General features: G+C 44.1%; 1 protein-coding gene across 1 annotated transcript in view; it reads left to right on the top strand.

The window, feature by feature from the left end:
* The window catches only part of IGSF21 (immunoglobin superfamily member 21), a 2,012,705-nt gene that overhangs the window by 651,125 nt on the left and 1,335,972 nt on the right, over positions 1-25,608 (top strand). The window lies entirely within an intron of this gene.

Here is a 25,608-nt window from a genome sequence, read left to right on the forward strand (position 1 = left end):
ATTGCATGATGTCCACTAAACCAGAGAACATCCCTTTAACCCGGGACACAGGGTGAGGAGGATGCTTGGATTACGCCTATGCCCCACCATCCAGCAGAAGCCTAGAACCTCTGGGGGAACATCAGTATCAATGCTATGGAATGGCCCTCTGCCTCTGGGACTCAAGGGTGAGGGTTGAAAGCGGGCAATGAGGTGGAAAAGCAGGAAGTCCAGGGAAATCCGTGAGAGGCTCACAGCATATGAATGTTGGCCTCATCCACAGAGTTGGTATAGATGACCCAGCGGTGCGACAAGCACATGCGCACAATCACACACACACGCTCTCACACACAGCTTGATGAGTGTTCATAGACCACACTGGTGGCTCAAGCATTCGCCTGTGTCTTCTCAGCGATCACACAGGTATGAGTGCTCATAGGCCACCCTGTTGGCACAAACATTAGCTGACGAGTGCCCAGGTATGGCATCGTTGGCTTGCTCTCACACAGCAGTAAGTGTCCATAGAACCATGGGCGTAATTTTAGGGGGGGACAGGGGTGATTGTCCCCCCCAACTTTCATGGCACACCATTTTGTTCCCATTCATTTGGCTTGGGCACCTTTTCTTCAGATGTCATGTCCCCCCCAACATTTTCAGCAAAGTTACTCCACTGCATAGAACACAACGTTCCCTCATCATGCACTGTCTCTGTGTTACAGTGATTGCAGGAGAGGCCAGGCTGCTTGTTTGAGTGCAGTGAGTACTTCCTGGACAGCGGGCAGAGCTTGGCAGGTCGATCTCAGATTGCTGTGCCCAGGCCGCTCCAGATGGAGGGAATAGAGGCAGCGCTCCGGTTGTAATTTATCTCAAACATCTTTTTCCGGATGAAACTGACTCGATATGACATTGATCAAAGGTGGACGCGTGGACGTGCCAGGGACAGAACGGGGCTGTGCGTGGATGCGCACGCGGCATACCTTTCGAAACAGAGACCTTCACATTCAGAAATTCCACACGGCGCTCGCTTTATATTTTAATTTTGGCGAATGACAGCGTTGTCAGGCAGCCAATATTGTGCAGACGTTCACAGTCTAATGGGGCCAATGTAAGCCTCTACTGAACACCTATCCTTTCAAAAAAAGAAAAGACGTTGCATTAAAAGCATAACGAGGACTGGACTTTTGAAATATACCATGATGTTAAAACAACCTATTGAATCTCATACAATATCAATGTCTTCAATTGTATAAACTTGTATCTAAAACATATGCCATGAAATACACTCTAATGTATTTCTAATCAGTCTGCCACTGTCAACGAACACATTTGGTAATATAGCATAATAAATATACAATTCTCTTGCGATGTTTCTGTCACCTAGAAATATGCATTGTTCACACGTTATGCATCCCATCTACTCAAAATGATTGGATAAACAAAATAGTTTATTATGTGTACGCCAAAACCAGGTATCAGCAAGTATACTGCTGCTACTGTGACACACAACACACACACAGAACACACCGCGCAAGGCATCTTGCATGCATGCAACTGCACCACCAGGCTAGACAATGTGAAATGTAACGGAGAGCAATAATCACAGGCAGCGAGGCACGTGTTGGCAATTAAGGTTGACCAGGTTAATCATTAAATGTCGCCCACTCTTAGTGTGCCTGATTTGGGCTTTAGAATTTAACGCCATGCATTTTTGCCGAGATAAAGACTTGGGGACTGCAGCTGGAGGTAAATTCCCACTCACCACTGCAGGGATCTGCAACCTTTGGCTCCCCAGATGCTGTGGACTACAACTCCCATCGTTCTTGAGCCGAAAGTTGCCGACATATGGACAAAGGTATTGCAATTACAAAACTAGGCCACTTGTATGATGTTACCCAATACCCCATGAAGCATGTGTTTTTGTTTTTCAAGCCACTACACAAATACCCCTGGAGGCACTGGCGAATCAGGGGCCCCTGCAGCCGCCGCGGTGCGGTGGGCCCCGTGAACACATGTCCTGGGAGGGGGACCCACTTGTAGTAAAAAAATAAAGCATAAAAAAAATCAATGTTTTTTTTAAATTTCTTTTTAAATTCACTCTGCATTTATAAAGACATTATTTCTGTGACAGAAATCATTTCTTTATGAAGACAGAGCGAATACAAAAAGAAACTTTCTTTTTGAAGTCCGGGGGCTACCCCCACCCAATTTGTATTTACCTATGAGGAGCCTCATGCATAAGCACTGGGACAAGGAAGAGGGACTTGGAGGTTGGTGTAGGGGATGGGAGGGAGAGGGGATGTGTGGGGGAGGGGTGGGATTGTGCAATACATCATAATGGTTGTCCAGGCTATACAGGCATGATATGTGGTATTAGTGGCATTTTGGGGCAGCCAGTCCAGTCATTCCTCAGTTTGGAATGAATTTATTTAACTGGCCATTTCTGATAAAGCAGTCCTGCTAAGTGTAATTCATCACACCGGATGGGTACCCCCTATACCATGGAACTGGGGAACAACAAAGTAACACAAAAAGATCCCAAAGGGAAAAAGGGAGTTCACATGGAGGAGTACTGTAATAATTTAAGTACTCAATTATGGAAATAGAGGCGAGGAAAAAAAGGGAGAGCCCAGTCATAAATATTCACATTCTCGTTTTTAATTTATCACCATTATAGAATTGCATAATATATAAACATCAAATCAACAATAAAATAGATGAATTAATTTTAATATAAAATACTCATCAAATCTAATGCCTCAAACCATTCAATAGCAGTTTAATTGCCACAATTCGTAACCTCGTATTACTCAAGGTAAAGCATCACTATCTCATTTTGAATTTCATTCAAATAGTGGAAATGCTATGGAGAGAGCGAATAGTTAACAATTGGATAAAGTGCTAAATGCAACCAAGTGCTAAGTGCCAAATTGTTAACAATGAAATAAAGAAAATAAATGCTAGATGCAAAAAAGTGCTAAGTGCCTACTGTGCATTACTGTACATACATGATCTTCAAATATCATAACAGTTTCGGCGAATTCAACCTATCTGGCTCAATTGAGCGAGTCAGTAGTCGCCTTCTTCAGGGCGCACTAAATATTGCAAATAAAAACCTAGAACGAACTAATGCTTAGATTTATGTCTATCATTCAGTAGTTCTCACAGGTAAAACTTTGTACAATTCATCAGGGCTTTGATTGTAGATCTGGAGGTCTGTGAAAGACGTTGACCCTTAATAAAACACATTAAAACAGACAAAATAGAAAAAACAAAAAGACTTCATGTTAAAATACAGAGTATAATGAGTGAGCCTCCTAATTTTCGATGCCTCTAGCCATAGAAATAAAACCTGGGGATATATATATATATTCACCTAAGTTGTTCCAGAAATGGTGCCGAAAAATATATTTTTTTTTCGATCCGCCACCCAAGCAGGACTGGTGATGCAAGTAATTTTACATCTACAAAGACAAAAATAAGAAGCTAAGAGAGATATCACTAGATTATCTCAAACTTCAAGTGCTAAAACACAGTGTCCCCTATCTCTACAGGGAGCAGGTCAATATTTTAATATTTTACCCCTTCTATAACCTACCTTGGAATGTGGAATATTTTAACCTCCAATCATAGCCGCAATGGACTCTATAGTGGATGAGGATGGGAAATATTCCAATTCTTCGAGTCTTAAACGGTATGGGGTCAAGTCGGAAGGAGAAGCCAGCAAGTGCAAACCCGTAGGTGAAAAGACCCTAAGGAAAAAGGTATAGGACAAGTTTTTAGAGGTAACAAGTCATTGAATGCAGTAGTTAAAAAAGTGTTTTAAGTTGAAAAAGCAAACTGCATCAAATTGAATAAATTCAGACAGAATGAGGAGATGGACTAATGCTTGAGTCAGCCCAATGCCACTTACACACGCCTGTCCTAGTTTGTCATGTCGAGATCGACAATTCTGGACCTCTGGTACACCCGTTTCAAACCACTATAGTAATATCAAAGTTCTAATCTAGGAAAGTCTTTTCTCTAGCTATTTAAAAAGCGCGTTCAGGTTCGCACCGTAGTCGCCTCCACTAAGTATATAAATATACACGGAACTTGAAACATAAAGCAGAGCTAAATAAATGCCCTATGTCCCGTCAATACCCTAAAAGGAGACTGAATGTGGCGGGGAGAGCCTGCGGATGTATATAAAATAACAAAATATTCTCACCCAATATAAGCCTTCTCTCTCGTCTCTAAGCGCAGCCACCTGAAGTGTACGCCGTCCGATGTAGCCTCCGCGGCTGTGTTTATAAGCACACGCGGTACTAGAAACAGAAATAAGGCTGCGTGTGTACCCTTTGGCCTATAGAAACTAAAAAAGGACTAAGTACGTTCTCGCAACTCAAAGAGCCTGCAGATGTATATATGTATGTTGGCAAATATAGCATGAATAAATATGAAAGTGATGTTACCTAATAAGGCTATATTTAAATTACTGGCATAAAAAGGCGCCATTGAGTGTTGTAACCGCGGCTGTAATGAACGATGCGCGCGGCACAGGTCCCTAATCAAGTAGAGCCTACATACATCAATTTTGAGTCCCATAAATGCTCAAGAGGGATTTAGACTCTAAATTGCAGTGGCCAAAGCACAAATTACCAGAATGTATGTATTAAGCAATCATGGGCAAACCCAGGTAAAGGTCCACTTACAGTGCTCTAATAAACAAGTATATATGTGTGTGTGTTGCATGTTAAGGTATACAATGGAGCCATTCCTCTTGGCGATTAAGTCCTGTCTCATAACTATTGGTGTTATACATCCACCATTGTTCCCTTTGCGCCAAGCGGGCTCCTATGTTGTTGACATCGGTACCATAGACTTTTTCCAAAACACACCATTTCAGACTGTTCAGATCATGATTGTTTTCGACAAAATGAGACACTAAGGGAGCAGACACAATTTTATTTCGAATTTTGGATTTATGTTCACCAATTCTGGTTTTAATAGGCCTAGATGTTCTGCCAATGTATGTTAAGGCGCAGGGGCAGATAATTACGTAAATCACGTTTTTAGTGTTACAGGTGGTGTGGTGGTTAAGGTTCCAGTTTTTACCATTAATCCCTACAAAGGATCCAGTGATTGTAGAAGCACATTGGTTACAAAAACCACATGGGAAGTGTCCTTGGATGGGTTTGCCACCCCACAGTCCTGTCACCGTATTCAATTTAGGTCCAGTACTCGACCTGTCAGCTTTAGTTAGCCAACTTTTGAGGTTCTTGCCTTTCTTAAATGCAAAAATAGGTTTTGCAAGTCCTGGATTGTTTAGTTGGAGCAAGTGCCAATGTTTCATAATGCTTTGTTTTATCTTATGATGAAAGGTGTTAAAAGTCATCGCACAAACTAGCCGCTCCTTGGTGATGTCTTCCCGGGAATGTTTCTCGAGAATAATATCTCGATGCTGGGATCTGGCTCTTTTGCGAGCTTGACGAAGTAGATACTTAGGATAGCCTCGCTGATGCAGTCTATCTTCAATAATGTTCGCCTGAGTCTTGTAGTCTTCCAATTTAGTACAGTTTCTAAATTGGAAGACTACAAGACTCCAGGACTTGCAAAACCTATTTTTGCATTTAAGAAAGGCAAGAACCTCAAAAGTTGGCTAACTAAAGCTGACAGGTCGAGTACTGGACCTAAATTGAATACGGTGACAGGACTGTGGGGTGGCAAACCCATCCAAGGACACTTCCCATGTGGTTTTTGTAACCAATGTGCTTCTACAATCACTGGATCCTTTGTAGGGATTAATGGTAAAAACTGGAACCTTAACCACCACACCACCTGTAACACTAAAAACGTGATTTACGTAATTATCTGCCCCTGCGCCTTAACATACATTGGCAGAACATCTAGGCCTATTAAAACCAGAATTGGTGAACATAAATCCAAAATTCGAAATAAAATTGTGTCTGCTCCCTTTTCTCATTTTGTCGAAAACAATCATGATCTGAACAGTCTGAAATGGTGTGTTTTGGAAAAAGTCTATGGTACCGATGTCAACAACATAGCAGCCCGCTTGGCGCAAAGGGAACAATGGTGGATGTATAACACCAATAGTTATGAGACAGGACTTAATCGCCAAGAGGAATGGCTCCATTGTATACCTTAACATGCAACACACACACATATATACTTGTTTATTAGAGCACTGTAAGTGGACCTTTATCTGGGTTTGCCCATGATTGCTTAATACATACATTCTGGTAATTTGTGCTTTGGCCACTGCAATTTAGAGTCTAAGTCCCTCTTGAGCATTTATGGGACTCAAAATTGATGTATGTAGGCTCTACTTGATTAGGGACCTGTGCCGCGCGCATCGTTCATTACAGCCGTGGTTACAACACTCAATGGCGCCTTTTTATGCCAGTAATTTAAATATAGCCTTATTAGGTAACATCACTTTCATATTTATTCATGCTATATTTGCCAACATACATATATACATCTGCAGGCTCTTTGAGTTGCGAGAACGTACTTAGTCCTTTTTTAGTTTCTATAGGCCAAAGGGTACACACGCAGCCTTATTTCTGTTTCTAGTACCGCGTGTGCTTATAAACACAGCCGCGGAGGCTACATCGGACGGCGTACACTTCAGGTGGCTGCGCTTAGAGACGAGAGAGAAGGCTTATATTGGGTGAGAATATTTTGTTATTTTATATACATCCGCAGGCTCTCCCCGCCACATTCAGTCTCCTTTTAGGGTATTGACGGGACATAGGGCATTTATTTAGCTCTGCTTTATGTTTCAAGTTCCGTGTATATTTATATACTTAGTGGAGGCGACTACGGTGCGAACCTGAACGCGCTTTTTAAATAGCTAGAGAAAAGACTTTCCTAGATTAGAACTTTGATATTACTATAGTGGTTTGAAACGGGTGTACCAGAGGTCCAGAATTGTCGATCTCGACATGACAAACTAGGACAGGCGTGTGTAAGTGGCATTGGGCTGACTCAAGCATTAGTCCATCTCCTCATTCTGTCTGAATTTATTCAATTTGATGCAGTTTGCTTTTTCAACTTAAAACACTTTTTTAACTACTGCATTCAATGACTTGTTACCTCTAAAAACTTGTCCTATACCTTTTTCCTTAGGGTCTTTTCACCTACGGGTTTGCACTTGCTGGCTTCTCCTTCCGACTTGACCCCATACCGTTTAAGACTCGAAGAATTGGAATATTTCCCATCCTCATCCACTATAGAGTCCATTGCGGCTATGATTGGAGGTTAAAATATTCCACATTCCAAGGTTGGTTATAGAAGGGGTAAAATATTAAAATATTGACCTGCTCCCTGTAGAGATAGGGGACACTGTGTTTTAGCACTTGAAGTTTGAGATAATCTAGTGATATCTCTCTTAGCTTCTTATTTTTGTCTTTGTAGATGTAAAATTACTTGCATCACCAGTCCTGCTTGGGTGGCGGATCGAAACAAATATATTTTTCGGCACCATTTCTGGAACAACTTAGGTTAATATATATATATATCCCCAGGTTTTATTTCTATGGCTAGAGGCATCGAAAATTAGGAGGCTCACTCATTATACTCTGTATTTTAACATGAAGTCTTTTTGTTTTTTCTATTTTGTCTGTTTTAATGTGTTTTATTAAGGGTCAACGTCTTTCACAGACCTCCAGATCTACAATCAAAGCCCTAATGAATTGTACAAAGTTTTACCTGTGAGAACTACTGAATGATAGACAAAAATCTAAGCATTAGTTCGTTCTAGGTTTTTATTTGCAATATTTAGTGCGCCCTGAAGAAGGCGACTACTGACTCGCTCAATTGAGCCAGATAGGTTGAATTCGCCGAAACTGTTATGATATTTGAAGATCATGTATGTACAGTAATGCACAGTAGGCACTTAGCACTTTTTTGCATCTAGCATTTATTTTCTTTATTTCATTGTTAACAATTTGGCACTTAGCACTTGGTTGCATTTAGCACTTTATCCAATTGTAAACTATTCGCTCTCTCCATAGCATTTCCACTATTTGAATGAAATTCAAAATGAGATAGTGATGCTTTACCTTGAGTAATACGAGGTTACGAATTGTGGCAATTAAACTGCTATTGAATGGTTTGAGGCATTAGATTTGATGAGTATTTTATATTAAAATTAATTCATCTATTTTATTGTTGATTTGATGTTTATATATTATGCAATTCTATAATGGTGATAAATTAAAAACGAGAATGTGAATATTTATGACTGGGCTCTCCCTTTTTTTCCTCGCCTCTATTTCCATAATTGAGTACTTAAATTATTACAGTACTCCTCCATGTGAACTCCCTTTTTCCCTTTGGGATCTTTTTGTGCTGCTAAGTGTAATTACCTGGCTAGACTAGCATTTGGGTTCTGCCAGTCTAGCTGTTGCTCACTGCGGCACTGTATATTTTTCTGGGCATCTGTGATAAAATGATATGATATGATATGACATGGTAAGTCATATATAACGTGCCTGTACATAAGTGCTTTTAGGCACGACAAGAAAAGGGAAGGAAAATAGAGGGAGGACAAGACCAATGATCTTACTAAGCCTTGTGTCATTCAGATCGTGCAAGTGCGAGAACAAGAAGTGGAAGGGGAAATGGAGGGGGGAAGTGCACGGGAGAGGAGAGGAGAAAACAGGACAGCAATGCTCTGAGTAAGTGCAGCCAGGGCAGCGCGGCTCTGGGTAGTGCAAGGAGAACAAGGGACTGCAGGGTTACAGTTACAGCCCCTAACTTTGTGGTAGGCCCGAAGGCAGTGCAAGGGTGACTGATCAAGTAAGAGCCTGGACTCAGTGAGACTGAGGGTAACCAAGCAACCAGTTGGTACAGCAGACAGGTAGGCCAGGTAGGTCAGCAGGGGAGGGAGAGAGAGAAAGCAGAGGAGAAGAGGAACGTTTTGAGCTGCTTCCGGAACTTCAGGGAGGCCTTCCAGAGGGAAGCACCTGCAGGGGAGAGGGATCTGCCGCCCCCTCGCTCTCTCTGCCTGGAGAAGCATCTAACCCATAGGGCTTGAGAAGGAAGGTATTTTGGAAGAGAGTGTTGGATGTAGTGCAGATCCCAGCCCCAGAAAGCCTTGTGAACAATGCAAAGTGTCTTGATCTTGATCCTTGCAGCCACTGGGAGCCAGTGGAGAGATTTCATGGCTGGAGAGATACTGTCCTTGGGCTTGAGGCCAAGGATAACTATTGCAGTCCTGTTCTGGATTACTTGCAGAGGGCGGAGAGTAGAGGAAGGCAGATTGAGAAAGTGGCTGTTGCAGTAGAACAGACAACTCCTCTATCATCAGGTGTGCACTGTTTGCACATGACACATTCGTCACACAGTAGCAGACCGTTGAGGGTACTACATTTTTTATTTGTTTGCTTATATGTTGGGCAATTAACACAGCCCTGGCAATGATGTATCCTGTTCCATAATTGGGATTTCCAATGGGTGTACACTTTTGCCCCCTAGCGGATGGTTCTTACCCCTTCATTAATGGCAACGTCTTTGAAGGCAGTGGTCAATTACAGTTACTGCCAGCTGTGTTAGTTATGCCCATTTTGTAATATGGTCCTAGAGGGGTAATTGCTGTACTCCAGACCGACACCCCTATTCCTGCATAGTGGTGAATGATAGGAACATCTGCCATAAGTGTTACATTAACCCCTGCGTTACTTGCATTTCTGCCAAGTTTATCCGTGAGAGTGGCATCAACGCTCGCTGCTTTGCTAGACCCTTGGCACATTTTAGCCACTGTGGACATCATTAAAAATCCATAGATTAAGAGATGTTCTCTAGAATTTGTATCATTTCAGGCGCGCTCAATGTCAATTGCATAAGATCAATGTCTCTGTTGCTGACCAAATGCACTTTTTTAAATGAATCCGATAAATGTCACTCCGGACCACATTTTGCATTTCATTTCCTACTTCCCGTTTCCATTTTGTTCTGAGAATAACTATTCCCTCAACAATATCCAGGATAGATTTTTTAATATATTCAACACTGTTTATATCCTTCTTAGAATCAACGCTTTCTTGAGCAGCCCCATGTTAAGTCAATTCTTCTCTGTTAACTTGTTCCCCCTGCACCTTCATTATCTCACACTCCTGCAAGATGGATATTTTTTTTTCACCAGATATTGAAGCTCTGTAATTATTTCAGACTTTGCGGGTAGGCCTGGTCTTCGCCCATCTAATGTGATGAGCTTGTCTTCACATAATGCAAGAGGTCTGAACTGTGATCCATAAGCTATAATTCCTGCCCAAACATACCTCTGATGAGAAACACCGGCTGGGTGCTCTCTAGTCTTATCGGAGGCTCTCTTTTGATTCCTTTCTAACACTACAAGCTTACGCACTCCTGCTGAGTCAATGAAAGAGATTCATCAGCTTTTCTAATCAGGAACAGTTAAGCTCCAGTCCTCCCACCATCTGCATTTTTTGGAAAGGTTTGAGGTCACAATTGCTTTTTTTGTGTGCCACCATGTCATGTTCTGATTCCAAGTTCAACGTCTTAAGTATCTTTTTTGCAAGAGCACAGGGAACATACAAAAATCTAAGCAATGGTTGGGCACATCTTCTCTTTAATAAGATTGACCTCATCTGCAAAGTATATTTTCAAGTGAGTCTGCGTGCCCATGTGTTATGGGGTTTGGGGGTAATTCTTTAACACTGAAAAAGCTGAAGTCATAGTGTGCGGCAATACCAACCTTCTTCCACATCCACTCCCATGGCCCCATCCCTCGGCATCCCTCTTCCCCGTCTGATATGGTGAAGAACCTAGGCTGCACTATGGACTCAGGCCTAACCCTCTCCCGTCAGATCAACAACGTGTCTAAATGCTGTCACTACCACCTCAGACCTCTCAGATGCATTTTTCCCTAACACTCATACCCAAACAGACTTGCAGCAGTTATGTCTATTGTGATGTTGAGACTGGACTATGCCAATTCCCTATAACAAGGAGCTCTGGCATACCAACTCAACAAACTACAAAGAGCCCAAAACGCTGCTGCAAAACTGCTCCTAGCCCTGGTAATAGAGACTGCATCTCACCAGCTTTCTGAACCCTTCACTGGCTCGCAGTTGGAAAGAAGGGCCACCTTCAAGACCCTATGCTTCACCCACCGAGCAGTGCACAAGACCGGCCCATTATACCTACAAGAAAAAATAAAACCCTACCTCTCTTCTCGCACCCTAAGATCAAGCACTGCCCTGCTTCTAGTGATTCCAACCTCTAACTCTGTCAGGATCGCAGGAGCCGCCTTTTCAACCGTGGCCCCAACTCTGTGGAACTCACTCCCTCCCCATATTCCACACACCCAGGACTAAATGACCTTCCGCAAAGCTCTAAAAACGTGGCTCTACCACCATCTGAGGAAACTGAGTCCTTGCAACCGATAACAAATGCTCAATGAGATCCCGAGCAATGACACCACTGCTTATAAGTCACTATTAAGCAAACGCACCCTCGAATTCCGGAACAGCGAACTCCCTAGATCATCACTCCACCCAAACACTCACCTCCCATATCACTATACTTACCCTCTACTCTACACCAACACACAATTAGAGTACAGCTACACCCCTTGATCAATTCAGCCTAGCTACTCACATATAAACTTGACCCCATGAACACGTCATCATTCTAATAATGCGCAGCTATATCCCATGTCAAACCAGCCTAGCTGCACACATAAGCATCCTAAACAGGCCCACCACAGCCAGAACCCAGTCTTGGAGTTTACCCTCCAGACTGCGCACATCCAACTGATATCAAGTCCACCGCCCTTAATGCTAGGATGCAGCAACCATCAGACAATTGCATCAGCTGCAAACATAAGTGGTGCACCCAAGCACCCTATGAGACCTAACTTTCTCTCTCAGCTGCCCTTGACTACGGTCCCCGATGGCGTTCAACCTACCAGCACTCTGAGGTCATACCAATGATGGTTTCCGGTCATTCCATCGAATCCAAAGCATCGACAGACCACACCATTGAAAAAAATGCATCGAAAAAAACAATTGAATGTATTGTTTTAAATAGTAAAGGGTTTCGCTTTTTAAAAATCAATGTTTAAGGTAAAAAAGGAGGTTGCGTGGGTAACCCCCATTAAAATGGTTGTCAATGGTTTGGCTGTCGATGAAATCACTAGGAACCACCAATGATATATAGAGCGCTATATAAATGCCAAATAAAACAACATAACATGTCAAGATTTCTATTGTGACAGATCCAATCTTCCTCAGAATATCTGCTGGGTGTGTTCATCTCCACCCAGTGACTAGGTTTTGTTGGAGATCCCTATTTATTTATTTATTTGTTTCTTATAGTGTGCTTTAATACAGATTTAACCGCAGATCCGTGATTCAAACCTCTTTTGCTCTGCATGGCCTTGCTTTCAAGATCAACATGTTGCCCCTGTGCTTTTCTCCGTTTACTCCTATTGACTTTCCTCTCTATGGGATTCTTTAGTATGTGAAGTTCTGGAAGTCCATAGACAGTGGTAGCAGTGTACGCAAAGAAGTAGTGGAGCTCTGTGCCCTACTGGCCTGCCCCTGAAGCATACAAACCCCCCTCCCCCACCAGGCACCCTCCCACACACAATACAAACGCCCAAAACACCTGTGCCTGCTGTTTAAGGGAACGTCCAGTGCAGTGAACTGAAAGTGCAAGTTTCAACTTCTTCCTACACTTTTATTTTAAAACGAAACCATTCCGGAACAGTTTCTTTTTTAAACTAAAACTGTATGAATGGTAAAACTTAATTTAAAAAAGTAGAGGAGCTCTGCTCCTAACCACTCCCGCCCCTTCAACCACTGTCCATAGCCCTTTTAATGTTATGTGTGTGTGTGTTTTTCCATAGGTCTTACTGTTTGTGCAATATCCCTTTCATTCGACATTCTTTCGAGAAGGATAGTCAGATGATATGTTAGATTCCAAATTAAGGCAATTTCTTGCAAATGTTGTGTCTCAGCCTATACTGCAAATCTTTCACGTCCAGGTCTGATTTCTCATTCTTCTTGTTCTGTTGTGCTTCAAATTGGAAATATTGCTCGTCACTTTTTTGACGCGGGCGCAAAGTTTTATGAATCGTTTCTCTACTTTATACAGTAGGTGTTGACATACATCCATAGCCGGGGGCAATCGTTTGGGCCTTCACTACTTCTAGAATAGCACATGTTGCTTGTTTTTTGTTCAGTCAACATCCTTCATGGTATAAGCATGAGTATAGGAAGAATCACCTGCCATGTTTAAGGGGGTATTTGAGACTCACTTGTTGAGTGGAGGCTACATACAGTATTGGACTCGGTGTTCCCTAACCCGGTCCTGAAAGATAGAAAATTAATATGGATGAACTGCTCTAAATAATGCTGTTCTCTCCAGACCAGTGTTGCCGAAGCACCAGTGATGATAACAATATCAAATATTGTTAGATTGAAGACCCTGTTAGGAATTCAGCCGACTGCACTGAGCGGGAGCGCTCCCCTGAGCTTTTGGGAAATTTGAAATTAAATTCAATGATGGAAGATCAACCTCCGGAAAATGTGTGGGGCTAATCTGCACACATTTTCCTTTGCTCACCGCATGACAAATGCATAGATCTGTGAACTCTGAGGGGGCCCAGACTACAGACGCAGTCCCCTTGTAATATTTAGCTGGGATCTGCCAGGTGGAGTAAATGATGCATCTCCAGAAGGGGGAGGGCCAAACCTCTGCCCTGTCATGGACAGCTTAATTAACTAACAAAGGCTCTATTGATCCACCCTGTCCTTTTTGTTAGCCCTGTAGCTGGTGGCCGCCATTCACATACAAATCAAAGATACATTCAAACAGGACCACCTGGAGGTTAGCTGCAGAGGCTAACAAAGGGGACAGGAAACCTCAACACCCTTTTGTATGCACTGTGTCAACCTGATGCCAGCTCCCATCCTCAGTATTGATTGACAGTGAAATGTCATGTCTGTGACTGCATGTTTACAGTAGTCATCCCCATAGGGGGAAGCCATTCAGAAGGTACAAGTATGTGGTTTGACGGAACCAGAAAGTCTGGTCTCGCTGCAGCTTCAAGGGAGACGTGATGCTTTAATCAGGAACACAGAGAGCTCCATTAACCAGAGAGACCCTTTGATCCACAACAGACAAGAAGTTGGATGGGACTTAGTATTACATGGTTTCACCCCTTTAACTTTACTGTTGCAAAGTAGTACCCTGGTTATGAACTCACACATACTGGAGATTGTTGGGAACCAGGATTGGTTCATTAAGGTAGGCCTAGCCTACATAAATCCCTGGGTTATAGGTCAACGTTTTGAATGCAAAGGATCGAATTACCAAAGGGTCGAATCAAAAGGACTGAAAACCAAAGGGTCCACCTCCAAACCCCCTTTTTTGTGGTAAAAAACACTTTTTTTTCCAAAACGGAAACCCCAAAAAATAAAAATTACAAAAAAAAAAAATTGTCCCTTTTGTTTTGGGTTAAATTGACTCTCACCTTTGGCATTAGATCCTTTTGAATTCGGTATTTTAACTGGACACCAAATCCCTGTGGTCCATTTGGCTTTAAAAGAGGGCCAAGACCCTCTTTTGGGGCGTTCATTTGAAGGCTTCATCAAAAGAAGAAGGAAGAACTCATCATTGGACCCTGACTGAAGGTACAGTCTGCCTTACATCTTCCGCCAGTGAAGGAAGGCCAGGATCTTCAAGAGGGAAGCAAAACATTTCCCAGGAAACAGAGGGAGATACTCAATTCAGGGAATGCTCCAGCAGCTCCAGAACCGGTTCCCAGCTAGCACACAGTGTTCCTAACTAGGCTATGCAGCAAGCCTCCTAGGTGGGAAGTGCCAGAGAGTCTCTGATCCAAACCAAGGACAAGGCAGTTGCCTGAAACACCCTCCTCAGATTTGTGGCGTCCACCTTAAAGGATGATACAAGCCCAGTGAAGAAGCTAGGAGAAGGGCCTCAATGAGCATCTATTGGGGTTTTCCTTAAAGGACATTTTCGAGCCAGTCGAGTCCATGAGCTGCAATCGACTGTCCTGCTGACTATTGTTATGCTACTGTCACGAAAGCTGTCCAAGACGCCTTTAGAACCAATAACCAGCACTGATAAAACGATTCCTGACACTGAGCAGCTGTATAGCCGCAGCCGTCTCTCCTCTTGAACTCTGTCTCAGAAGCTGCAAAGTGGCCTGAAACCGACTTGACCATGTGGAGCACCAAGAACTTGTACAGCAATTATTTACTACACCAACTACCTTTTCCATCCTTCTGAAACTGTCAGTCCTCTGCATTCCTTCACAGGTTGGGTTGTATTTCGTATTGTGCTGTTGTGATAATAATATAGTAGATATGTTTATACAACCTTCACTGGACAGTCCCTTTTATTATTGGGTAATAATTGTATTTTCACTGTGTTGCAACTAACCAACGATCCATGACTTTTCGGAAACAAGCCGTTCCGTCCACTTTCCCAAAATTGGACAAAGAGGTTTATAATTTGCTTCTTATTGCAATCTTTTCCTATCCCTTCTGGTGTACTAGAGGTGTGGAGCTGATTGATGTTTTAGAGACCGATAGTCACGCATGGACCACTGGTTCCCCAGGAAGCTGATTAGTCTCAGCCCCTGTTGCACGTGGGTCGTGCATTGGGAAAATGGTGGCTTTTAGATCTGCACTTTGACCTTGCGAAAAGTGACTGGCGGTTCAAGACAAAGGTTCCACTTGACCAATGGATAGATGACCGCACAATACTGCACTGTTGAACTGAACTTGAGAATTCGGGAGGATAGCTTAGGGGCAACATGCTCACCTTGGAAGCAAGATGACATGGAGCAACACAGCTTTGATCCCCGGGTCCGCGCTTAGAAACCTCTGGGTATTAAGCGCGTTATAAATAACCTATCATATCATAACAGTGGAGAGACGTTCTGCATACTGAATAGGGACTCGGATATCAGATGCAAGAGAGGGCTTTGCCCAGTCACATGCAGCTTTGGATTGCACCACACTAGGGGAATTCACAGCCTGGGTCGTGTGGTGTTGTGGCTTCTGTACTGGGGCTGCCACGTGTTGTGTATTCCCATTCTGAAACCCCTGAAGCTGTGCGCCAGTGGAAGGGTGCCATGCTACAGCGATGCCCCAGAGTGGACGGAGAGTGTATCGGGTGCCGCCGGCGTGGTCACCACCATTGCGTGCTGACTGCTAATTTTTGATTCAACAGAAGTTCCCAAAAGGTGAAGTATGCACACACATTCTTGTTGTTGCCCGCCCATCCTAGAATGTCTAGAATATGCGCTATGTCCATCCCTGCAACCAGGAGATGACTAAACCCAAGCAAGTGGATCTAGATAAATTCACAATCCACAAACCCTACCACACATGTCAGGTATGGAGATGCCTACTAATCGCGCGTATGATGCATGCCACCCTCTTACCCTCCAGGGAATGGTCGCAGAATTGTCCTCACTCGAAGCTCTTCAAGCAGATCGATGGCATCGCCCTTCCCCCCCCCTTCCCCACCCTGGATGATATCCAGAGGAGGCTTACCATGCAGACAGGCAGTACCCGTGAAGCAGAACATAGCAGTGCAGAAGATCCAGTGCATGCAATTTCCAATACACCTGGGAGGATGGAACAGGAAATGAAATCACTGGTGGAAAAAGTTGCGGATTTAGAGGCCACAGCGGATGGGGAATGGGGGGGGCCTGAAAAGCTGCTGGGAAGATCTGATGATGCGCCTCCTCAGGGATGGTACACTTGCAGCATATTGTGATATCGAATGTGCTGATACCTTCCTCGGACCACGACCTGGCGCGCATCATTTCTCTATTATCCTGAAGAACTACCCTCAGTTATCAGGACCGTGGTTATATTCTCAAAGCGATTTCAGAGCATTGCATTGACGCTGTACCCGGACTTTAGCATGGTAGTGTAAAGGGCTCACTGAGAATTTGAGAAAACGTGCAGTACTCTATGATGGAGCCAGCTCAATGCTGCAGACACACTGCGCAAGGCCAGGGAGTCCACGTAATGAACGTCGCTAGTATTTCAAAACATAGAAACATGATGTGCGAGAGTTGTGATGATTTAAACACACGAAATGAGTATGATGGGAAACGTGGTCCATTGCTAACAAGTTGTCATGAGCTGTGTTTTTTGGCGAGATATAGAAAGAAGCTCACAACAGCAGATCAACTTTGACGGCATTTAATGTGGGGCTGCTAACAGTTAAGGCCCAGGTGGTAAACTGGTCTACCGCCTCTCGCGAACGGCCTGTTAATGGGTTTTGGATCATGTTGACTTCACCGGCGAGTTGAGGGACAGTCTAGTTGGGGTTCTACAAGCTGATAGTAGGCTAGGAATTTCGGGCAAAGTTACTTTGAATACTAGAAAAATTATAGCTATGGGGAGGAACAATCGAAGACCCCACCATGATAACTGCGAGGCAGCCACACGGTGGGAGGGAGTGGTAGAATAGACACCACTAACTTGGAATGTGCGTGGACTGAATGATCATTAGAAGCTTATGGAATCAACATTATTCTGATGTCCAGCCTGCGTGCCAGGACTATATCGTGATGCCCTGCACTAGTGCGGCTTAGAGAAGGTACGATTGCACGATCCTGGCTAGGACACCTTCGGACCACAGCCTTGTTAAAAGGAACTGGGTACCACCGATTCAACGGTCATGAGCTGTAATGTGGATATTCAAGGCCAAAGCATGAACAGATGCTGTGTTGAACGCTATCAAAGAATATTATACACTTAACAAAGGGTCCATATTTCAGGGGCTATTGCAGGGGAGGCAGTTAAGGCTTACGTGCTGGGCTCTTGGCTCTCTAAGGAGGCAAGAGTATTAAAAGATATAGGCAGCAGGCCGTACAAATTACAGAAGGAGATTAGCTACATACACAAGAGACACAGTGTTGCGCAAGAAGCATTTAGATCTTCTATATGGCATGCTACGTCAACTTTATAGGAGCTGTAGACTCTGAAATAAAACTCTTATGTAGATTGATAGCGACGAGAAGGTATGGTTAGAACGATAGGCCGGGCATGTTTCTTATATGCCTATTTAACAGGGAATGCAGAAAGGCCTGCCATTCAACAGAGTGGAGATATTTGTGGAGTGTGCTGCGGCGATTTGTGTTTCGACTGAGCATTTTCCACTGGATTAAATTGCTGTATACCGATCCAATGTGCCAGGAGAATTAATGCTTGAAAGAGCGACCAACACCCTCCTGCCCTTCCTGTTTGCACTCCCAATTGAACCCCTGGCTATTGCTCTTCGTCAGCATCACTCGCACTCATCACAACATATATCGTTGGCGTCACTGTACACAAATGATGCGATACTATATACTACAGACCCGCACATGAATCTGCCTGGATTGATTCATGAAGTTCAGACTGTATTCTGGCCTCAGAATTAACTAGAATAGATCTGAGATGTTGCTGCTAACTCACACGGCATTGAGCCTACCCCACACACAATGGCTTTAAATGATGTCCAAGCACAGTAACATATTTAGGGGTCAAAATGAGTACAAGCCCCAAGATGCTGTTATTGCTGTATAACTAAATGCGCTCCCAATAGTTGAGTTACTTCAATCAAATGGGTGACACCATCACTCTCTACGGGCGGCCGAACTCCAATTGTTCAAATGAGGATCTGACCCCAGGTTATTGAACCTTTAGCAGGAAATTTCAAGAAGACTTAAGAGTCATGATCCCATTAGTTTGAGGAACAAAGCTCCCTGGCTTAGATCAAAGGTCGATAATAGCTCAGCGGGTTGAGCGCTCACTGTTGTGATCTGAGCGTGATCAGCAGGTCGCAGGTTCGGATCCCGGCAAGGCCAACTCAGCCGTTCATCCTTCCGCGGTCGATAAATGAGTACCAATTTCGGCTGGGTGATATTGTATGTAAATATGTGCTCTGTAAAGCGCTTTGGTTTAAGGAACTATATAAATAACACATCATTATCATTATCAAAGATACTTACTTGACGATACTCAAGGAGAGGCCTGAATATACGAGATAGTTGGGTTTAATATCTGGTGTCGCAAGCTCACTTTGCGATCTATTTCTTCCAAGAAGAAGAATGCGATCTACATATACGCACTAAACGAGAGTTGTAATAAAGCGCAGCTGAAAACACCAGGGCACTCTAAATCTAACAGAAAGGATCCTTTTCTAAACCCTTTCGGTGCCACGCATCGTATTAAATGATGATCATCTCTCGCTACATGTATTGAAAATTGAGTGTCCGGAGGTCAGATGCTATATATATATATATATATATATGTATATGGGAAAGCGTTAGCCTGCGGGAGGACATGCACAATTGGAGTATGTGGAAATTGGTGGTGTGCTGGCTACACCAGTGGAGCTGCCCCCACATAGGCCTAGCGTTCCCGAAGCGAGATTGCGATGCAATGGGAATGCGTCAACACTGGCAAAGCCTTCCAAGACCCTCGAAACATTATATTTTGATACAAATGTTTCTCTCAGTAGAGGAACCTGTACGGTCGATATCTAACATGAACGGATCCGTTCAAGATAACGGCATATTTTCGGAGTGCAAGGCTTTGCAGACACGGGAGCTTAATCGCAGATCATTGCAATGAGATTTGCTCATTGACTCGCAATTTAGCTCTAAATGATGCCTTATTCATTATAGATATGTACACTGCTTATACACTGAAAAGATTGTGCCGGATAGGTCAATCTAGGACAAACGTCTGCTCAAGATGTGGATCTGTTACAGCTGTTTCTATTCTTTTCATTTGGCGTCGTTTTGTGCTCTGATATCTGAATAACGGAAGAAGAGTTAATGAATCTTTGCCAAGTAATGGATTGTGACATACCGATGATGCCCAGGGGATGCCTAATGAGATATTTTCTTGATAATGCTAATTTCGGTATTAAATTTCTCAGAATACCGATGGTGATAGCCAATTGGCAAAAATGGATGCATTGAATGAGAAAGATATTTCCTCTACCGAGTTACTGGTCGATGGATATGACGTGTAGCCAGGAACGGGAAGTCGTTCATTGTGCTTTGCAACACCCGCGCTCAAGGCCTAATGCTTTCTCAGCTGATTTATGTACATTATCTACCTGCCTGCCTCCTACAATATGCTCCCAACGCTTTAACTATGTCCATATCTGCTGACGTCCTCCCACTTCTTTACCCCCAGCCTTCTTCTGCTTACTCATATCTACCTATTTCAATGTTCTTCATATAATCAACAACACGTGCACTTGGGATTGGTATCTGATGTCTTTGGGCAGCCCACCTATCATGACCTTCTCTAACCTTGCCCCTAACATATTTAGGTTTGCCCGAGCACATCTCGGGCCCCTCACACACCCAGGCTTTACATATCCACTCACAACACATCAATGCCATTCTTCGAGCACTCACTTACACCCCTTTCTCCATTTAAATGCAGACCATTCTGCAACACACTCTGCTATCGGTCCACTGTATCCCACTATTTTGGTTCCATGTCTTAAAATCGCAGCAAAAATGGCTGTGTCTACAAAATATTGTGGCAAAAATGCTGTGGTTTTGAATCCACAATCATGTGAAGGATGCGGGGGACACCCCCGCAAACCCCGGACCCATTATCCCATTTAAAGGGAGTGGGGGGCACCCATAAAAATAAGAACATAGACAGCCTAATTACAAGTAAAAAAATAAAAAGCATGAAGACCATAAAAAAATTACAAAAGTACAAAAAAGGACTCTTCAAGCAGATTTCCATAAAAATGTACTCACTAATAATGCATTCATTAAACATGAAGATAGAGCCCAGACCACACAGACTGAGACTGCCCATAATAGATAGCACAGAGGAAGGCTTGTAACAGACAGCGAAATCCCTGTCCCTGTAACACTGGTTTAAGCATGTGTTCTCTAATAGGTGATAAATCTGGACAAAACATCAAAAAATGTGCCAGGTCTTCTCTGGGTGCATCACAAAAGATGCATGATTGGTTCTCGTTTCCATTGGAACGGACCGCCACCACAGCTCTCAAACAGATCCAATTAAACTGTGCCCTGGTAATAACAATACACTGCGACGGATTCTGGGCCCACTGTAAATAGTTCTGGAGACCCGGGCCCAGAATAATCATATGTTTCCTGTTGACAGGCATTGTGATCTCAGATAACTCCATTTTTTCTAGGATATTTTGACAGACCCTTACTTTCACAGACTTTAAATCCCTAAAAGTCATGATATTTGTCATATAAAAACAATCAGCCTCATCCACTTCCCCCATTGTGACTTTTACATGCCTAGGCAGAGGGGGGGGGTCTTCCAACGGGGGTCCCTATGCATTAAATATCTGATTAGCTCATGGGTCGGAACAGCTTTACTGTTACCCCAAATTCTGAGCCGATGGCTTACAAACTGGGCTGCGATGCTATCCCTTACAAACCTGCAGAGATCTGTTAGTAAGCACAATCTGCCTTTTCTTCGGCTTTGCCAGCTTTGCTATTCCTTTCATCCATCACGTTTTTCTCCTGTTTTCATTTCCTATGTTGTATATCCCTTTAACTACGGAAGTGCTATGGCGAGTACGAACATCCTGAATTCCCATAAGATATCAATGTAGGCTCCGCCGACTCAGCAGTTGCGTGCTTTTAAGTTGCAGCTGTTGTTACTTAAATTTACTGGACATTCATATCTCATCCAGGTATCCTGTGACTCTGGGCCTCAGCAGGAGTACAGAGGACGGAGAAGATGGAATGTGAATTCTGGACTGGTGTTGAGGCTTTGGGAAAGACAGCTGTGTGGAAATTGTGATCACTTACCTGCCTTTTTCTACTTTTCCCATTGAAGATTTTCCAAGCAGATCTAGTTTTGGAAACCCTCCCTCTGCTCACTCTTGCTTAGCATTTCAACATCACATTATACCCACATCACTCTTGTGCCGAATAACAAGAGATGTCCCTACTCAAAATGCGTTTGTTTCATTAGAGCAAGGCATTAAAAGGTACGATGGTGAAGCCTCGTGAAATAAGTCTATGTATTCATTGTTTTACAAAAGCTTGTTTGCCCCCAATGCGCTACTTGGGGCTGGAAGGAGAAACTGAGGTTTGACATTACTTCCTAAGCACAGATCAACATAATTTGGAGGGAAAAAAGCAACACCAGTGTGGAAAGGATGAGCAGAAGGACAAACCAACTGGACATGAAGAAAACAGCCACCTATTAAAATGGGCTTCATACCAGACCAGATAGGAACATAAGTTAACCCTCAAAAGAGGGCTATTGAGAAATGTTGAACACATAGGACCATCACCCACTGTGAACATAATCCTTCTAAACACAGATGAGACTGGAGCAAGTCCAAACTGGACAGTCCAAATTCCACGGGATGTGATGGGGAGTTCCTCAACTGGGTTGGATGCAACCATCACACAGTCGGTGCCCTCCCCGCCCCCCAGGCACCAGAGAAAGGTGGAGCCAGCTATTGCACTCCGAAGGTAATATCGCACTGCCCAGTCATTCCCCCCCGCACCCCAGCACTATCTGAAATGTTGTCAAGCCTAGTACGATAGTCACTTGTTTTGTTCCTCCCCTCCCTTTCTGCACCCCTCTCCCTCACCTTTTGTTTTTCTCCGGCTCTACCAGAAATGTTGTCAGGCCTGGTACGGTAGTCGCTTGTCTGTTTCCATTTCCTTCCCACTCCTACCTCCCTTCCTTATCTATGTCTTAGCTCTTGCACTATCTGAAATGTCGTCAGGCCGAGTACGATAGTTAATTTCACATCCTTATTGTTCATGGCCTGTAAGAATGTAATTGTATTTTCCCTTGTTCCCTCCCTAGCAGCGCTTTGAAACGCATTGTGCATAGGCGTTATAATAATAAACGATCATATCATATCATATGCCTGCGTTTGAATTGCCAACTTGCTAGGTAGCCTGCAGTTCTCTTCATGCCCCGCTGCAGGATTTCCATTGGCCGCTTTCCCCGGCAGTTCAGTGGGAGGCCCAGGCTTATTTGGCTAAAGCACAGAAGAAATGCTCCCAATATGGAGGGTAGAGGTGCTCAAAGAGACAACAACGGCCAGGAAAGGGGTGCCTGTTATGGTAAATCCCTGCGGTGGCGTCCCACCCAAAATGGACAATGGGGTAGGGCCCTTCACTTTATGGACAAGCTCTCTCACTGATTTCAGAGCAATCTTCCATGATCAACCTGACATACAGCACTTTATAATCAGTGTTTCACCTTAAGCCTGCAGGTGCAACAGCCCTGCCAGCTCCTGTGTGTAATGGGGAGGATGCCCACATATGAGAGCCTCTAGGGCCATTGTTCATGCAAGCATTATGTGGTGCTTCTGTGCATATGGGAGGACATGGGACGTCTAATCCTCTGGGCTGCTGGAGGTGGTAATCAGGGAGGGTCATTGTCAGTCACTTCACAGTGTGTGTGTGTGTGTGTGTGTGTGTGTGTGTGTGCGGATGTGTGTGTGTGTGTGAGTGTGTGTGTGTGTGAATGTGTGTGTGTGTGAATGTGTGTGTGTGATTGTGTGTGTGAGTGAATGTATGTTTGTGTGTAGGTGAGTGTGTGTCCATGCATGTAAGTGTTTGCGTGAGTATGTGTATGTGTGCATGTGTGTGTGTGCATGTGTGTGTGCACATAGGTGTATATGCATGCAGGTGAATGCCTGTGTGTTGGATAGCTCTTGAGCCAATGACATGTGGAGGAAGGCATGCTGTGAGCGCGACAGTGGGAGTGAATTCGGGGCAGAACTAGGGCACTGAGAGCCACATTGGGCAGAAATGTGGCAGACAGATAAACATGGGGCAGAAGTGGGCAGTGACAGCCAGACAGGGGAACACTAGGCCAGTGAGAGTAGCCTGAGCCAAACCATATTTCATGTGTAAATACAAAAAACTTTTTACAGTTCTAATCTCACCCAACAATTTAACAGGAAAGAGCACCACCTTGGCCCATTTGTTAAAAAAAATGAATCTAAGCGGTGCAAACCTTAAACCACCTCCGTGATTTTGGGCCTATATTCACGCCACACCAATTAAAATCGTCACCAGCTACCTCTTCTGCTGGTGTGATTGACGGGCTTGACTGCAGTCCTCAGATGCAGGGGAGGGGGCGGTGAGAGGGGGCTTTGCAGACGAAGCTCAGGCAAATGAATAAGGAACCTTCTGGCAATGGACTGCTCAGCGCCGCCTAAAGCTACCAGGATGAGACAGAGCGGCAGCCTCTTTTCATCATCGTTCAATTGGCTAATGTCTGACCTGACCCGAAACGCTGCAACAGGGAACAGCTGCAGCCATCGGCAGCCATTCCGAACCCAATGTCTGTTTCTTAAACATATTCCCGCCTTTCCCTGGTGTATTTTTTCTTGTTTTCTCACTTCTTCTATTTGTTTTTTTCCAGTTCTGACCGCAAGCCGTTTCCCCTGCGCGTATATGCGCCAGTGTGCTTTGTTCTTTATGGTCCTAAAGCACAATCATCTTGCCCCAGAGGGACAGCGCATTTTGGACTGCCCGGTTGTTAAACCCTGGCCATGTTGCTGCAATGTACTGCATCAGCGAGGCGGTTATTCCATGTATGCCAGCGATGCAAAGTTCATTCTCAGGGCCTCTGTGTCTAGCAAAGAGCTTTATGACCAGACACATCAATTGATGGGCATTGGGTATATACTTGTGGGTGGGTATGCATCGTTATCTTGATTTATACCGCCCACCGCTACCACCCAGGGGCAGTCTCCAGGTGCTCAAATTCCTACTCATGCCACTCATGCTTGGGCATATAAACTAGGGTGACCAGATAAAAAAAAAAAAAAAACGGACAGACCATAGACATTGAAGTAAGACCACTGTAAATACAAATAAAACTCCAGGCCCACTTCTATGTTGCTGGCCTTTTGCGGGGGCGGGGAGGCGGTGTGCTCACAGTCATACTTCTCTCATTCGAGGAGAGTGCCAGGGAGAGGATGGGGAGGAAATGGGGGCGTGAAAAGCATTTCACACCCCCATTCGCACAGGAAGAGTTGCGCCCGGACCCGATTTTGGGATTTCGAAATCGGATCCCAGCAAAAACCGGGACTGTAGCCACCCACCTTGCAAACACCGGACAGGGTTTTTAAAACTTAAAAAATCCTGTCCTGGGCCCCCGTTATGAAGGGTGTTTTCCCCGGAATGTCCCGGGAAAACCGGGACGTCTGGTCACCCTAATATAGACCTGTGGCTCAGTGGGTATACATTGTCATCACCAATCTAATAGAGAGCCTCAGGGGTATTTTATAGAGGGCCTCGCTAAACTGCTGTGAACGTTTGCCTCACCTGTACGTGGTGTCTTGTTGTAAGATGCTCACTCTAAAGAAGCTAAACAAACATTTCAGCTTAAGTCGCTAGATGCTTTCCAGGGAATCTGTTGGCAGGTTGTTTGTCTTCCCTTTTGCCATCCCACTTACTTTCCTTCTGGCATGGACCATTAGTGGTTGTGCTGGGTTGCGAGGGCCTCACTGGCCATCACCCATAGGGAGTAGCTGGGCGCAGCGAGCTTGGGACACAAACTCATTCTTTTTAGGGTGACTCACAAAAACACCTAAATATTGATAGAAAGCTGCTCC

The sequence above is a fragment of the Ambystoma mexicanum genome, chromosome 8, assembly GCF_040938575.1.
Source record: "Ambystoma mexicanum isolate Mex_15411 chromosome 8, UKY_AmexF1_1, whole genome shotgun sequence".
Taxonomy (NCBI): Eukaryota; Metazoa; Chordata; class Amphibia; order Caudata; family Ambystomatidae; genus Ambystoma; species Ambystoma mexicanum.